The sequence below is a fragment of the Lissotriton vulgaris genome, chromosome 7, assembly GCF_964263255.1.
Source record: "Lissotriton vulgaris chromosome 7, aLisVul1.2, whole genome shotgun sequence".
NCBI classification, from domain to species: domain Eukaryota; kingdom Metazoa; phylum Chordata; class Amphibia; order Caudata; family Salamandridae; genus Lissotriton; species Lissotriton vulgaris.
The window spans coordinates 17,799,735-17,818,280 of NC_141695.1; the positions used below are offsets into that span (position 1 = coordinate 17,799,735).

General features: G+C 46.7%; 1 pseudogene; it reads right to left on the reverse strand.

The window, feature by feature from the left end:
* Window positions 1–16,592: 16,592 nt before the first annotated feature.
* Window positions 16,593–18,292, reverse strand: LOC147700536 (uncharacterized; annotated as a pseudogene).
* Between the last annotated feature and the right edge of the window lie 254 nt (window positions 18,293–18,546).

Here is an 18,546-nt window from a genome sequence, read left to right on the forward strand (position 1 = left end):
GACGATGGGGGCAACCCATTGGGAGGATTCCGAAGGTTCAATAATTTTGTCTCTACATAAATCCTCCAGCATTTTCTTAAGTTCAGACCTGACACTAAGGGGAACTGGACGAACCTTATGAAAAACCGGAGATGCCCCCGGAATAAGTCTAATCTTGTGTTCCGCCCCTTTTACTAGACCGATTTTGTTACTAAATACATTTTTAAACTCATTTAAAAGATCAGTTCTATCAATTTTTGCATCTTCTACAAAACAAATGGGGAACTCTCGCACCTTAATTGGATTTTCATCTCCCGGGACAAGATATAACCCCATCTTAGCAAGGTCCTTCCAACCTACGATATCCTTCCCTTTAATTGCCACATACATTTTTGTAACAATGGATCTACCTAGGACTTGAAGGTTTGCTAAGAAAAAGCCTAACATGTCAATATCTTTCTCCCCGAAAGCTTTCGGGTTGATATCCGATTGGTTTAAATTCATACCATTTCCCCATTTGTCAAAAAATGTAGAGTCCCTGAGGATAGTGACGGGAGCTCCAGAGTCTGCCATCACTTGTAACTTAATATTATCAATCAGGGCTTCACATAAAGGCCCTTTAATAGGTTCGGAATCCTCACTATCCACCATTAACATCAGATTATCAAAGTTGTCACAACATTCATCCATGTCCACATAGTTGACCTTAACAGATTTCTTTTGGAACCTGCAGACCTTTTGGAAGTGTCCTACTTTTTTGCACAAAACGCAGCGTTTATTAATGGCAGGACACCGCTTGAAATTCCCAATGTGAAATTTAGACCCACATCTGAAACAAAGATTTTGTTTGTTGAGGTTAGCATTTGGTTTACCTTGCCATTTCTCCTTACTATCTTTACCAGAAACAGCATATAGACCTTCCTCCGACATATCTTCAGAAATAAAATTTACTTTAGAGGAAGCATCTATTGACATCGCTTTCGTAGAAGTTATTGACCTCTCAATACTAAGACTAAGATCAATAACTTCAGATAATGATGGATCCTTACAACTGAGAATTCTTTCTTTAACCTTGGGTGAAGCACAATTGAACACGAATTGGTCACGAATATAATTATCCAGCAAAGGACCAAAATCACAAGTAATCGCTAACACCCTTAACGCAGAAATATATTCATCAATTTTTTCATCCTCCTTTTGTTTTCTTTTATAGAATTTGTGTCTCTCTAACATGATATTAGGAGACTCTTCAAATTGTTTTTTTAACCTGGCGATAGCCTCAACATAAACATTCCACTCATTATCTCCAGAATGAGCAGCTGGAGGTGGAATGGGTACGAGGCTCTTAAAAATGCGTTGAGCAGCTAAACCTAAACTACCAAAGAGAAGAGCAAACTTCCTAGGAGGAGAATAGTCAGCTGCATTAATCGCCATAATGTGATTTTCAAACAAGCAAAACCACTCAGACCATAACAATGTAGGTTTTCCAGGTTTTTCAAGAAAAGGAGGAGGTTGAGTGACTTCTCTAACTGAAGACATGCTAGAAATATTAAAACAGTAATTACTTAGTAAAATAAAATAAATAAATAATGCCAAGTATTACGAAATAAACGAAAATGCAAAACTTATTTCACAAACGTAAATGTAAAAACCTGAATCATCAAACGTTCTGCTGAAAAGAAAAACACTTCGTTAGTAACTCCAGATACAACTGCTAATATTTGTATGTGAGGCGTGTGAATCGCCGAGAAAAGTCACACGCAGATAATAATGAAAGACGTGTGGATCGTCGATAAAGAGCCACACGCAGTCTCGATGGTTGAAGCTTCAAACTTCAACAAAATGGCCGCCGAACGTAGCATCTGACGTGCAGCGTCGTCTGTATCCCAGAATTCCAAGCGAAGTCCAGATTCGAGTTCCGGCTTTGCGTGGAGAAGATCCGATGCGGGCGCTCTGGAATCCTGGAGTAGACCGGTAAGCGCGCAATTCAAAATGCGGGTATCGTCGGTCCTTTATAAGATGAAATGCACGATCCAGTCTCTAGTCCTCAAGTTCAGACCAAAATTATCGGAACAACCGAAAAAAAATTGTAGATCGGTCGAACTACAATTAACTTCTGTGAATTTGAAAGTGTTGAGAATAAGCCAAAATTCCAAATCCGCTCCTCCAAAGTACAAACCTCGACAAAATAATTCACTCCGTGTCTGAAGTGAGCAAGTAGAAGTATCGCTCATCCAAATCCAAATTAGACACGAAAGTATTCAAATGCCAAAAACTGTGAAATCCACAAAAAGGCAAATAAAAGGAAATTCCTTTGCGTGGGTCGGTGATGGAAACAATCCCGATCGTCGCCAATATGTAGAAGACAAGTAGTCTTATAAAATCCAGTAAAAGGATAATATTGATAATATTCCAAAAGAGGTTTATTAGAAGGTTTCCAATCACAAGAGGAGCGCCTCATCAGCCAGGAGTCCAAGCAGCAACTGAACATACACAACGGACCCCTGGCTTCTGAAGGCACCCCACATTTGAAAGAATACATGTGTACACTCTATGCATGCGCTCAGCATGCGCTCATGCATGCAAGCACGAGATAAGAACAATAAGCACGAGATAAGAACAATACAAGAATAACATTACACTACAAAGCTGTTATCCGGGTTACCTGAAACAGACAGAAATCGGAAGAGTGCCTGATTTGACCACTCGGCCCAATCCAAAGTAGTGGATATTTCGCGATAAGGTGACACTATGTGGCATATGGAAACTTGCAAAAAGCTGCGTGGCTTGAGGTGTCACTTGGCTGCAATACATATACCATGGATTGTACTTGGTATAATGGGGCGCTTTCTATAAAAATGCTGCATTCTGTGCAGCTAAATGGAAAAGGTGTACATGTAGGTTGAATTGTAGAAATCAGAGGCAGCTTTACAATGTTCCATTTATCCTGTAGAAGACCCTGACAATTTTTGTTTGGGGCGTAAAATCAATGAATTCCAGAAAACATTGTGTCTACCATCACAGTGATTCATTGTATATATTTGTCATGAAGTATGCTTTGTTAATATTTGGCACAAGTCCACTGCTCTCCTGCCCTGTTTCAAGTATTTCACCACCACCCTTTCAGCACTTAATAACAACATACCTAATGACCTTAATATTCAATTGAGCTGGGCTTCATTTTCCATTACCTTTACCATGAATCTTTTTGTTTAAATGTTTTTCCTGATGGTACCTTGTTTAGTTCCTGGTTCCTTTGGTGGGGGGCTGGGTTGCTCTTCATCGGTTCTGTCCTCGCTGAGTGGGCAGCAGCTCTTTGCTTCTTATCTGAGCACAAGTTAATTCACTTCTAAGGAAGCGGTCTGGCTGCTTTGTGGTCCTGTCCTAGCATCCCTCCACTGGCGAAGAAGAGATGAAGGAGACGAGAGGACAGGAATCACCCACTGGGTGCCTGAGGATGGCACCTGCTCTCTTGTTGCCCACCCTTCTGGTTGAGGGCCACCTCTGTCATGTAACATCGGCCCGAGAGAACACTGCAAAACTTACCCAAGTGGCCGGAGTGCTAGATTTAGGTATTAAATCTAATATTGTGCTCGATTGAGTTTTGAGTTTCAGCTGATTAGGCAAGGCCATTCTCCAAGTCTAATCCAGAAAGAGACAAGATTCAAGAACAAAAACCCCAGATGTATTGACAAGCCGCCCATCTGTCTCCGAAGTTACAATATAGCTTATGGATGACTTAACCGTAACATTTATTCTATGTTCCCTCCTCCCCAAACAGCTGCCTATGGGGCCTGTTGGTATGTCAAAGTAAACAGAAATCCTAATGTGGTCCCCCCCTGTCCTGGTAGCCTTGGGGTAACAACATCCTCTGACTCCTTCGCCTCAGGTTCTACTTAGTGTTAGCAGTTGTAGGGATGGCTGGCAGGGAATCTGTGGCACATTATAGTCTAGTCAGAAACACACAACCTACAAGTTTTTTATTCTGTCAGGGGAACCCACACATTAAACCTATCTCTCTTTGGTATCCCCTAGCCAGTTTTATCATTCACTCACTCACACCTTTCCTTACGAACCCTCAATCTCACACCCTCACTCATCATAAGGCGTTACCAAAGATCTCAGCTAAAGCGACCCTTCGGGGGACCCGTAGGGCATTGCAGCGCGGCCCGAGGAGGAGCAACGCCCGATGATGAAGCATGGCATCCCTCGGGATGTGAGAGGGCATCGAGAGACAAGACTTGCGCCTGCCTCTAGTCTGTGGGATTTGGACCTAGGATTCTCTTGCTCCCACTTCTACTACTTCTTTTTTCTGTGGACAACTATTGTGCCCACTTTGGAACAGTTACCCACAGTTTGGCTTGAGATTACTACATGGAGCGCGGGTACTGGGTCATTACAAGCTCCCCTCTTCTGTTTTCTTAAACATATGGGTCATTACAAGCTCCCCTCTTCTGTTTCTTTAAACATATGGGTCATTACAAGCTCCCCTCTTCTGTTTCTTTAAACATATGGGTCATTACAAGCTCCCCTCTTCTGTTTTCTTAAACATATGGGTCATTACAAGCTCCCCTCTTCTGTTTTTTTAAACATATGGGTCATTACAAGCTCCCCTCTTCTGTTTTTTTAAACATATGGGTCATTACAAGCTCCCCTCTTATGTTTTTTCAAACATATGGCTCATTACAAGCTCCCCTCTTCTGTTTCTTTAAACATATGGGTCATTACAAGCTCCCCTCTTATGTTTTTTCAAACATATGGGTCATTACAAGCTCCCCTCTTCTGTTTCTTTAAACATATGGGTCATTACAAGCTCCCCTCTTATGTTTTTTCAAACATATGGGTCATTACAAGCTCCCCTCTTATGTTTTTTCAAACATATGGGTCATTACAAGCTCCCCTCTTCTGTTTTTTTAAACATATGGGTCATTACAAGCTCCCCTCTTCTGTTTTTTAAACATATTAACACTGCCCATGGATCTCGCTCCTGTCGAGTTTCTCCTCTGGAATTACTCCAGTTAGGATTAGGGCTCTGCATCTGGATGTAACTCGGGTTGCCCCTTCCCTGCCACCCTTTGACTCATTTACAAAGCCAGCTGTGCCTGAATGGTTAATGCTGACCTTGAGGCGCCTTTACCTGAGAGTGAAGGGAGTGGTGGGGTATAAAGAGCTAAAGAAGAAAAAGGCTTCTCCCCAGCCTTTAAATCTTGGAGTACATTAAAATGTAATGGTTACAAAGATGTATTCTTTTTAAGAGGTAATATAGGGTATCATTAACTGAGTTCCAGAGTAAATGAAACACCTACTTAAATGTTAGTAGTAGGTACGGTCTGATTACTTATTGCTAAAATATATATTTTGAAAGTAGTTGCTTTTATTTCAAACGTTATATTTCAGGCTGTTACATTACAGCAAGAGTTGCAGACTTTGAGACTAGGGAGCCAGGTTTTGTTCCGGCCTTTGCTTCCTGTGATTCTGGGGAAATCACTTAATTTCTAATTTAAAACATTTGTAAAGCGCGGCGTACACCTGTCGGTTTCTTGGCGCTAGTGGAGGGTATTGACTACAGAGACAAAAGTGAGAACCGGTAATAGAGCCGGAAAGAGAGAGGGTTACGCAGGGAAAGCCTGTTTTAAAAGAAACGTTTTCAATTCCTTGCGGAAGGATACATAATGGGTGGAAGCACGAAGGTGGTCAGGGAGGGAGTTCCAGAAAGTGGGGGCCAAGGTGGAAAAATTGGACCCACCCCACTTTTTACGCCTGAAGCGTGGGATTTGAAGAAGGGACTTGGTGGAGGATCGAACTTCTCTTGGGGGAACGTATTCTTTTATGAGTGAAGAAATGAAGGCAGGGGCGGTGCCTTGACGGGCCTGGAAAACCATACAGGCGGTTTTGAACAGAGAACGTTCCTTAACAGGTAGCCAGTGAAGCTCCCTGAGGAGGGGTGTGGAGTGGTGAAAGCGTGGGAGACCAAAAACCAGCCGGGCAGCTTGGTTTTGAACCAACTGTAGCCTCCTTAGGCTGTATGCTGGTATGCCATTATAGACGGCGTTGGCATAGTCCAGCCGTGATATCACGAGCGCGGCCATGATCACTTAGAAACAGACATTGGTTAGAGTGGAGTGGCGTACACTACAGTGGCATGGTGCAGTGCAGTGGCATACAGCAGAGGTGTGTGGAGTGGCATAGAGAAAACTGGCATTGTGTGGAGTGGGGTAGAGTGGCACTTTGAAGAGCGCGGTGGCATAAAGTGGAGTCATGCCATACAATGGAGTGGAGTGAACCGGCATAGAGTGCATTGGTGTAGAGTGCAGTGGCATACAATGGGGTGCTGCAGAGTAGAATGGGGTAGAGTGCATTGGCGTAGAATGCAGTGGTGTAAAGGGAAGTGGCATAGAGTGGAATGAAGCGGAGTAGAGTGTCAATGAGTGCACTGGCTTAGAGTGCAGTAGAGTGCAGAGTGATGCAGAGTGGGGTAGAGTGCATTGGCATAGAATGCAGTGGTGTGGAGTGGTGTAGAGTAGAGGGCAGTGGAGTGGTGCAGATTAGAGGGGATGGCATAAAATGGACTGTGCATGGTGTAGTAGCGACTGCCATTACAGACAACACATTTTAAATTGAAATAACCATTACATTTGCGCAAGCCTACAGTTTTACGGATAAAAATATACAGCACATAAACTATAATGTGTGGAAATGTCATCACCTAACGTACTGATTTGTTTTGATCGTATTAACGTATTTGTTTTTACACATTTCAAAAATGTCCTTAATTTCTGCTTTCCTAATTTTGATATATTCCGAAATAGCTGCACAGTTCATTTACCGACTTTTAAACATGGTTAGGTTCTTAATAGTAGCATTTTTTCACAGCAAGATTGTCACATAATGCACTAAGTCAGAGAAAGAAAAGTAAACACCAAGCTCCCTTGGAGGACAGAGCCTGACATGTTTCCTCAGTCTTTGAACGCCCAGCAAACGTGACAAGATAAGAACAAGATTTAATGCCTGTTTACAGAAAATGAGCATTCGTGGAAGGACATGGTAAAAAGGGGTTGCTCAAAGCAATGAACGAAGTTAACCTGGACAGCCTAAAATAAATAAAGCCAACAAATAGAAAGCAAGCAAATGTGAGTTACAAACCACATAAGCCAAGGGTAAGCAACTGGTGGATCCATCCAAGGGAAGCTTTGCGAATATCCCCAAAATATCTTTAGCAAACCAGGCAGCTGCACTGTCTGGTCTGCTTTGACCTAAAAACTGACTGTAACATTGTGTAACATAACCAGTGTTAATGTAAATGTTCATATACTTTTGTTTTGAGCCCACGCTATATAAAACTGCAAAAGAAAAGAAGAAAACAGTGCAGCAGCCTAGCTTATGCCGTCTGTAATACTTTTTCAAATAATGACTTACATATTCACAGTGCTTTCTTTCACAGGCTGGGACCTCATAGCACAATAAATACATGAGTCATTATTTCACACTACACTAACTAGGATTGGGGGGGGGTGGCTTGGAAGCCGATCGGGATGGCGGCGTGAGCCCAGAGCTCCGTGCCTGATCCCATAATCATCCTGGATTCCTGTGCTTCTGGGCGGGCAGAAAGCTCAGAAACCGAGCTTTAGTCACCGGACAATAAGAGGGTGACATTCGTGGGCCAGCAGGTTGCCAGGAATGGAGAGGCGACCGGCTCGTAGCATCCAGCGGGAAGGCAGACAAAGAGCCCAAGATGGCGGCCACCCCGAGCAGCGGTAGCTGAGCTGCGGAGTACGGAGGACCGCGGCTGAGGTGCGGCGTGGGAGGTGAGTGGAGGACTCCGGCGGGTGCTGCGCGGAGAGGAGAGACCGCGGAGGGAGCACAGAGCGGAGGCCAGCTGTTCCGGGGGTTACTGGAGGAGAGCCCATCCCCCCGCGGCTGGTGCCGGCGGCCATTTCGCCGGGGAGCGGTCCACAGCGGTGTCGGAGATCCGAAGCGGCACTGGAGCTCCGGGATTCGGCCAGGTGCTGAGGAGCGGGACAGGAAGCAGCACGGCGGTCCCCGCTGGCGGAGGAGAGACCGCCAGACGGCAGCGGCGATAGCGCGAAGGGGACCCCAGTCCGCGAGCGGTGAGCGGGAGCTTGGAGGGGGACCACACGGCCTGGCCTGGCAGAAGCGGCTGGGCACCGAGAGGAGACTGGCACACGAGTGCACAAGATCGTGCAGCTGGTGCGGCACCGACCCGGAGGTCAAGATCCAGGTGGCGGGGGGGCTCGCCTCGCTGCATTGCGGGAGTGGGACACCTGGGCTCGGCTGGGGCTGCCCTGACTTGAGCGCCTGAAGAGGGGTAATCGACGCCCTGCCCTAGCGCCTGTTGGACCTGGCGCAGGGGGGAGGCATTGGACGACGGAGCAATCGAGCCGTGGGGAACCCATCAGGGTGGTTCCGCCTGGAGAGATAGGAGGTGGCCCCTCCAGTTTGTAAGAGGGAAACCCCGAGCGGAGAGCGGCCCGTCCACTAGAAGTGGCGGTCACCCCTTGAGCGGACACCAGAGATCGCGGAGGAGAGGCTCTGGGGGCGTCCACCCGGCGGAGGGGCCTTTGACCTGGCCGATCACTCGGGAGCAGCCCAGGGGGGAAACCTGCAGTTACCCTGATGGTTGCCAAAGGCAGTAACGTGTGCGAGGAGAGGGGAGGCGGCCAGCTGGCCACGCCGAACACGGTCGGGGGCCCACCCGCAGCACAGGAGGCATCAGCGCAAGAACTACGACTGAACGCGCGGCTGGATGGCATATTGGATGCGATTGCAGCAACCAAGGACTCCCTTCACAAGGACATTGCTCAGGTGGCCACAGGACTGGGGTTGCTGAGGGCGGATCACGCGAAACTGTCTGACAAGGTTAAGGATAATGCACAACTGCTCTCGGAACTGAAGCCGGCGGTGGTCACCGCAGAACGCAAATTGTCTGATATCCTGGAAAAGCTGGCGACGCTGGAGAAACGGGCGGAGGACTCAGAAAGCCGTAACCGGAGGAACAACATCCGGGTGGTGGGCCTGCCAGAAAAAATTGAAGGGGACGATGCCGTGGCCTACATGGAGAACTGGCTGAAAACAGTCGTGGCTCCGGAGGGCTTATCTCCGTTCTTTTTCCTGGAGCTTGCACACAGGGTCCCGACTCGCCCGCCCGGGCAGGGGTGCCCTCCGCGCCCGATGGTGATCAGACTTTTGCACTACAAGGACCGTGACTTCCTGATTCAAAGAGCACGCTCGGTGGGCCCCTTCAAAATAGACAATAGCCCGGTCACGATCTTCCCAGACTACACCCAAGAGGTCCAGAGGAACAGGGCATCCTTTTTGGCCGTGAATAAAGAACTGAGAAGCGAAGGTATCCAGTACTCGCTACTCTTCCCGGCCAAATTACGGGTGATCCTGGACGGGACGACTCAATTCTTCCAAACCCCTGATGAGGCGTGGAACTGGCTGGAGTTGTACCGCGCGGGCACAGACCGCCAACATAAAGGAGAACGGGAACGACAGAAGCCGGTGCAGATTCGAAAATTGCAACGCATCCGCAAAAAGAATAAACTCAAAAATACACAGCGAACTGCCAAGATGGCGGAGGACAGGAAGGTGGCGCTGGCGGCGACGGCGAGCATCACAGGCTCGCAACAGGAGAAGGGATTGGAGGACTCGGACTCAGAAGAGGAAAGCAGAAAATCTGGGGAGGAACTGTCCGAGGCGGATAGCTCTGTGGGGCCGAAGGTCACCCCGCAAACGGCAGATGGGTTGTTCAACGAGTGATCTTTGCAGTGCAGGACTACCACATGGCTCCTGCTGGAACGGACTATCCGGGGTGTCTTGTGGACTAGCAGGTACTCTGTTGCATTTGTCATACGGGATCTTGGGCCTGGAGCGGGCACATGGCTTGCCCCGGGTCGGCCCTGACCTCCCCCCATTGCCTTTAAGGCCTTCTGTGGTGACGACCACAGAGTAGTGGATGGTGTGTGATGTTATATGTTTGGATGGGGGCTGATGCTTCGTTATTGGGTCCTGTTCTGGGGAGAGGGGTTGGGAAATTTTTTGGGTTGTTTCATGTTGGGGGGACTGCTGCCGCGATGTGGGGGTCCAAATGGTGTTGCCGGAATTGAGGGGGAACAGCGGCAATGGGAACGTTACCTGATTTAAAAAGCCTTACATGGAACGTCCGTGGACTCCGCACGATGTCCCGGAGAAGCAAGGTACACGCTTATTTGGTGAGGCGTGGCATCCAGATTGCATTATTGCAGGAGACCCACTTGACCAGGCAGGAATGTACTGCGTTGCAAAAGAGGTGGCGTGGCCAGGTCTTTGGCACAACATATTCAGTGTTTGCCAGAGGGGTTCTGATCTGGGTGAGAGCGGGAGTCCCATTCCAGGTCACGAATCAGCTAGTGGACCCTGAGGGTCGATTTGTGGTAGTAGAGGGCAGGTTGTATGGGAGGGAGGTAGTGCTGAGCAGTATATATACCCCTAATGTCGACCAGGACCGTTTCTTTGATAAACTCTCTGGGTTATTGGCACACTTCCTAGCGGGCCCTATTATAGTGGGGGGGGGATTTTAATTCAATCACTGATGTCACGCGAGATAGATCACACCCGCCGCTGACTGACTCTCCGGTTTGGAGGTTGGCCACGCATAGGAAAGATTGGCAGGAGAGGTGGGGCCTTCTGGACGTATGGAGGGAGCAACACCCCGATGTTAGGGATTATTTCTTTTTTTCAGCACTGCACGCATTGCATGTTAGGATAGACTCTATATTATGTAGTGGCCCCCTGGCAGCCATGATAACACATACGGAGTATCTGGCTAGGACCATATCTGACCACAATCCCTTGCTGGTGACGGTGCAGTGGCAGCGGGTGAGGTCTGCGGTACCGACATGGAGGCTGCGCCCTGATACATTAGAGGACCCAGTGTTTAGCGCCACAGTCCAGGAGGGCATCGAACGGTATTTTGTTGAGAATGAGGGCACGACTGCAACGAGAGCGGTGAAATGGGATGCAATGAAGGTGGTGGTGAGAGGTGTGTGCATGGGGAGATTTTCGAACGCCAGGACGGCGGTGGTGGCTGATCTTGAGAAAGCGGAGTGTGCGCTGAGAGAACTAGAGAGGCGCAGGCCTTAGAGGCCGGAACTACAGAGCAGGCTCTTAGAAGTGAAAGAAGCGGTGGCAACTGAAACAGAAAGGCTAAGATGCTATGATTACAAGCTATACCTCACCAAGGTGCACGGGGAGAGGGATAAGGTGGGCACACTTCTTGCTAAACTCGCTAATCCAGAGCCTAGGGGTTGCCCGATCATGAGCATTAAAACGGGGTCAGAGGAGATGGTCTATTCCCAGACCGCGGTTTTGACTCGCTTCCAGTCCTACTATACGACTCTATATGAGAGTCACTTGGGGGTAGACGACACGGTGATAGACGACTACCTAGACGCTCTTCAACTCCCGGCGCTGGATGACGAGACTGCGAAGGAATTAGGCGGCCCAATAACTATATCGGAAATTCGGGTGGCTATTAAACAAATGGCTAAAAATAAGACGCCGGGGGTGGATGGACTGCCGATCGAATTTTATGCGAAATTTGTAGATGTCTTGGCACCAAGACTCCTAGTAGCATATTCAGAGGCCCAGACCTTGGGACGCCTCCCCCAAACGATGAGGGAAGCATTAGTGGTACCCCTGCTGAAACCAGGTAAAGAAGCATCAGAAGTGACATCGTACAGGCCACTGTCTATGCTGACGGTGGATTACAAGATCTTAAGCCGTATTCTGGCCACTAGATTACTGCCACACATGACCACCCTGGTCCATGAGGACCAAGCGGGGTTCATCCCCACTAGGAATACATCCCATAATATCCGCCGCTTGATCCGTGTTATGGACAGAGCTCAGGCCCTGGAGCATAGATCCGCAGTGCTATCAGTGGATATCGAGAAAGCATTCGATTGGAATGGCTATACCTTGCTAAGGTCCTGGAGAAGCTCGGCCTAGGAGGGGGCTTTGGCCGCTGGACGCAGGTCCTATACGCTGAGGCAACGGCCAGGGTAAGACTGGGACCAGTGATATCGCCCACGTATCCAGTGCGCAGAGGAACGAGGCAGGGCTGCTCGCTATCCCCTCTCCTGTTCGCTTTGGCGATGGAACCCCTGGCGGCGCAGGCGCGAACGGGAGTATCATACTCGGGAATCCAATGCAACAAGGAAAACCATTATATCTCATTGTATGCGGATGATCTGCTGCTCTACTTAGAGGACACGGAAGATGCCCTGAAGGGGGCGACGGAAATGCTCTCTCGGTTTGGCAGCCTATCAGGCCTCAAGGTGAACTGGAATAAAACCTGCATTTTCCCGCTAAGGAGAAATATACAATACCCCCCCTCTAACGATCGATGTGGTCTGGGAGGGCACATGTTTCACCTACCTGGGGGTCAGGGTTTATCATGAAGCTGCTGACCTACTAGAGTGCAACATGGGTCGTTGCATAAGGGCGTTGCGGGGCTGTATTACTTTTTGGGCCTCTCTCCCTTTGTCAGTTCTAGGCCGGATAGCATTGTTGAAAATGGTGGCTCTGCCGAGGTTGCTCTATTATTTCCGCACCCTGCCGATCTGGATCCCTCTGCGGGTCTTTAAGGAGTTGCGATCGATGGTCATTGCCTTCCAGAGTGGCGTTGCATACGTTGCATAGACCTAAACTCGAGGGGGGATGGCAGTCCCCGATTTTGAACTGTACTACCTAGCGGCTCAGCTTCAGGTCTTAACGCAAAACATCGCGAGAGAGTTTAGGGGCCCTGACCAGGGACGGGGGAAAGGTATTCAGCGGCACATCTTGTCCTACATTGTGATGCAGCAGCAGCTGGGATTGGGCGATCTCACGATTGAGGAGAAAACCCTCCGGATGTGCTGGTTTAGGAGCCTGAAGAGGGCGGGGGCTGCCCGCACGTACGACCCTGAGATCCCCATAGGAATGTTGACAGCACTGCCTCATGGAGGAGATTGGTCTCCGTTGGCGGACTGGGAAGACCTGGGTCTGCAGATGGTGGGAGATCTATATGCCGACGGGGTGCTGGCTCCCTTTCAAGATTTACAGGACCAGTTTGGACTCCCGGATGGGAGCTACCTCTTGCATGCCCCAGTGACGACAGCGGTACAGAAGCACTGGAGGGGGGGACGGGCAGAACCAGACACGACCATGGCCTGCCAATACGTGGTGATGGCTGCGGGTACAGTAAAGGCGGTGACCTGTCTTCATGCACGAATGTTGAACGAGGGTCTTGCTCCGTTAGCCGCGCTGAAGGGAAAATGGGAAGAGAGCATAGGTAAGCCCATACCTGATCCGGTTTGGGGCCACATTTGGAAGAGAACATGGAAGGGTAGTAGGAATGCTCGCTTTCAGCAGATACACTTCTTCATACTGCATAGAGCGTACCTGACACCAGGAAAAATTAGAAGGCACTTTCAGGTACAGGATGCAGCGTGTCCGAGATGCTTGGTACCTGATGTTGAGCTAGATCACATGCTGTGGGAATGCCCGCGACTGGGGACATACTGGGCAGACGTGGGGGAGCTCCTGAATGCAGTAACGGAGAGAGAAGTGGAATTTGATATGGCCGCGTGCATATTGCTTTGGTTTCCGCACATGACCAAGACCAAAATTACGAGTAAGTTTATTGACCTGGGACTCATGCTGGCGCAAAGGGAGATTACTTGGCACTGGAAATCCAGGGAGGGCCCGTCTGTCCGGAGATGGACGAATGAGTTGAGGAAATGGTCCAAATGTGAGAGTGAGATCAGAATGCGACAGGCCACGAGGACTGGTAATGAGAAGAGCTTACATCTTGCAAGAGCATGGGAAGTGATTGTGCAGGATCTAAATGACCTGTTGATCAAGGATGAAGAGGAAGGGCAATTGGAAAGGAAGGTTCCATGAGGCATGGGAGGCCGAGTGTTTGACCCCGATGGGCAATTGGTCATCGCTTTGGAACTTATAGATACCACCCACATCAGAGGCAGCGGGGGAGGGAGGGGTTGGGGGGGGAGTTACGGGGACACCGCAGACACACCAGAGGAGGCAATTACGGTAGGGAGACTCTCCAGGTTCCCCAGCAGATGGAGTGTAGGGCGGCACGTAGTTGTCAATGAGGCAGTAGAAGAAGCGAATCGCTGACGAACGATTGAGTTGGGAAAGTGTGAGCATAGACCTAACAGCTCGGACACTGGGGATCAGGGCAAAGATTGAGGTAAAGAATGTAAAGTCTTGGCGGTGGGGAGGGGGAGGGGGAGTTTGATAGGGGATAAAAGCAGATACAAAATTGTGCTCTTGACCCGGTGTCCCTCTGATAGGTACGTGAGAACTCCTGCTGGGGTAGCTTGATGCGCCGCCCAGCCTCCGGGATGTGGGCTGAATGGCTGTGTACCATTTTTTTTTTTTTTTTTTTACAACAGTATAGTGCCTTATATTGTAAGAGGAAGACTGGTCACCTGACCTTGAAGATGGTTGATAATTCTGCAATAAAAATACATTTAAAAAATAAAAATACACTAACTAGGATTCAATTTTGTGCCTTTCTGGTCCCTCACACACACACACAGACATCTGCAGTGAGTGCATTAAGAAACTGAGATTGCACATTTCCCGCTGATTATTCTCTCATTTTTTTATACTTTTATATAGTGCAAATTTGACCTGAACATACTGGAGCACTTTACATGAGCCCCATTTACATTATACAAGGTCACATAAATAGTTTTTTTGCATAATATTAAGTTATTTTCAAAGCATCTTAATATGTTTAACGTGCTTTTTTTTTACTTTCACGTGTGCGGGTTACTTTACATGCAGTTGAGTGCAGACACACAAAAAAAATAAAATACTTACAGAATATTTTTTTTTGGCTCCCTCTTTGACCCTGCCAATCACATCAATGACCTCTATGCCCATGGCACTCCGGATCACAGTACACCGCTTTTTTATGTATCCAATGTCTGTAAATGAAGACAGCCTGGAAATGCACCAAATAAAGAAGGAGGCACACCCGGGAGATATCTATTTACACTTTTTTGCTGAGACATTTGTGCCCCACTGAGAATGCAGTCACAGACAATGCCGCCCATCCCCCAGGGTGCTATGCTCTGGACGCACACTGAGGAATTCACACCAGGGTAAGTGTTTATATACTTTATTAAAAATTAAAAAGCTATCCTAGTAAACACAACATGAATAGTGGTACCTATAAAAACAGAACCAATATGTTGACAAGCAAACACAAAAGAACGAAGCATTGCAACATGAATATTAAAATCCAGCACATATTTTACAATGTGATAAGTTTGTTTCCCAAACCCTCTTTCATCTGCATGAGCTTAACTTAATATTACAAGGAATCCTATTGAGTCATATTCGATAACCTCCATGAAAGTGACACCATATACTTTGGCAGAACAAAAAGAGTTCGGTTCAAGATGGCAGAGAGAATTACAGTCCATGTCCTTCTATAAGCTGCACTCAGATGAAATGTGCAGAAGCAGTATCTGTTGAAAGGGAAGTTGTTGATATCACAGTCTTGTCTGTGCCCCAGCAGCATCTCCTCCTGCCTTGTCCAAAGCCCTCTCAAGGCACAATAAATGTTCAGAGCGTTTATACCCTTTTGTGCAGAAAAGGTTTTAAAATCATGTTAAACAACAACTAGAGCTTCTGTCTCCTTCCTACTTCTATTAGACTTCATGTATTGATTGTTGAAAGAAATAACAGGGAACCCAAGGTACCAGCTTGGGATAAAAAATCATCGAGAATCACTTACTTGTGTGATCAGTATTATCACAATATCTTCGAGAAAGCATTTCAGTTGTGTGTGATTAAAGCATTTTCATTCAAAGCCATACATGGTTAATAACTGAAGATAAAACAATATAACTAGAGCAACCACTATATAGGAAGTATATAAAAATGATCACAGCCATCTTGAATTCTATCAACTTTGGGGGTGATATCTTTGTACAGTGCCCAAGTTTAGTTTTTTTAAAACTTCACTAAGAAATTTCAACCAGCAGGAGCAGAGCTCCAGATCCTCGTCTTTAGGCGAGGAAAAAGATAACCTTACATCAATGCACAGGAACAGGTCCTTTATGCAACTCTATGCCCACATGATGAGGTGTGATGGAGTTGTGATGGAATCTGAAGGCATCATTTACTGCCGGGCAGGAGCGACTGCGGGAGGTTCCAGATCTAGTCAGGTGCCTGGAGAAATTCACAAAGTGAGGAATCACTAGGTGAGGAATCTGCGGTTAGAAGTATGCATCCATGGAAAATTACTTTCAAACTTTAGTTTACACATACCAAGTTTCTAAAAGTGTGGACTTCAAGTTTACTATGACTTTGGTTTCCTTTTCACATTTTGTCTCTCGTAGGGTACACAAGACATCTTTTCAGATTTGGAAGCATTTCATTGTATGGCTAATGTTCTTGCAAATGAGTTACGGTCTCTTACAGGTCTGCATACATGCAATAATGCAAACTTGACTCTTGAAGATGCTGTTCTGTATTATGAGTAATAGGAAAGTATTCAACCTTCAATTTTCCATCTTATATTTTGTAGCTTCTTAGACATCATGTCTTTGCTTCTTTTTCATATATTGTTTCTCATGGGAAGTCAGACATCTTTTCTGGGTAAACCCTTTCCCACATTTCATACACTTGTAACGCTTATCTACAGTGTGTATTCCCTCATGTTTTTTAAGATCTGATAGATGATTAAAGCTTTTTTCACATATAGCACATCTATAAGGTTTTTCGCCAGTGTGCGTCCTCTGATGCACAGTAAGTATGAATTTATGACTAAAGATTTTCTCACATTCGGTGCACTGATAAGGTTTCTCCCCTGTATGTGTTCTTTCGTGACTAGTAAGATGATGCTTACGTCTGAAATATTTGCCACATTCGGTGCACTGATAAGGTTTTTCTCCATTATGACAACGCTTGTGTTCATTAAGGTTTCCTACAGTACCAAATCTTCTACCACATTCACCGCACTGATAAGGTTTCTCACCAGTATGTGTTCGTTCATGAAGGATTAGACAACGTTTATCGCGGAATCTTTTCTCACATTCAGTGCACTGACATGGTTTCTCGCCTGTATGTGTTTTCTCGTGTTGTTTGAGTTGACCTTTGTCAAAATACCTTTTTCCACATTTTGTACACTGGTGTAGTTTTTGTCTTCCTGCGTGTATTCTTTTGTGTTTAAGTAGATTTCCAGGTTGACTGTAACTTTTTCCACATTCACTGCACTGATACGGTTTTTCACCTGTATGTATTATCTCATGGATTTTCAGTTTAGCACTAGACATAAAACATTTGCTACATACTGAGCACTGATGAGGTTTCTCCCCTGTATGATTTCTTTCATGGACAATAAGCATGCCTCTCTGACTATAGCTTTTCTCACATTCAGAGCACTGATAAGGTTTCTCACCTGTATGCACTCGTAAATGGAGGGAGAGACATGTCTTGCGCCTGAATCCTTTTCCACATTCACTGCAAACATGTTTCTTCTCATCCATTTGTGTTCTTTTATGGACAGTGGTGTTTGTGTTATATTTTTTGTCCCGAAATAGTTTTTCACTGGTGTGTTTTCTTAAATGTTTCTTCATGTCACTTCTACAATAAAAGCTTTTATCACACTCCGAGCATGGAAAAGGTTTCTCACCAGTATGGATTCTCTCATGTTTGGTAAGACAACTCTTTGAATAGAATTTTTTCTCACACTCAGTGCACTGATATGGCTTTTCTCCTGTGTGGATCCGGATGTGAACTTTAAGCACGTTTATCTGGCAGAACCTTTTCCCACACTCAATGCACTGATGAGGTTTCCCCCAGTATGTGTTTTATCATGTTATGTCAGATTGCCTTTAGTACGGAAACTGATGTTGCATTCAGAGCACTGGTATGGTTTCTCGCCAGTGTGTGTTCTCTCATGGATAGAAAGCTGTCCTTTCTGGCAGAAGCTTTTCCCACATTCAGAGCACTGATATGGCTTGTAACCTGTATGTGTTCTCTCATGGTAGGAAAGGTGGGTCTTTGTACTGAACTTTTTCCCACATTCAGAGCACTTGAAGGGCTTGTTACTTGTATGTATTCTCTCATGGAGGATAAGTTGATGCTTTAACCTGAACCTTTGGTCGCATTCAGAGCACGGGTATGGCTTGTAACCTGTATGCATTCTCTCATGGACAATAAGTTGGTGCTTTACCCTGAACCCTTTGTCACATTCAGAGCATTGATACACTTTCTTACTCAGAGACATTCTCTTGTGGATAGTAAGCTCTGTCACCTAGAGATGCCTCTTGGCTGCGGCATCCGTGCGCTATACAAAAAATAAATAACATAACATAACATAACATAACATGATACGCTCTGGAACAGAGCTCTAGAATCCTAGGAAACTTAGCAATCACTATTGTCTGTGGCTAATAGATTCGGAATGCTGAGGCTCTGTCAGATGTGGATAATACGCACTGTTGCCCTTGGAAAGCAAGTTCTATTGATGGTGTACTGTAA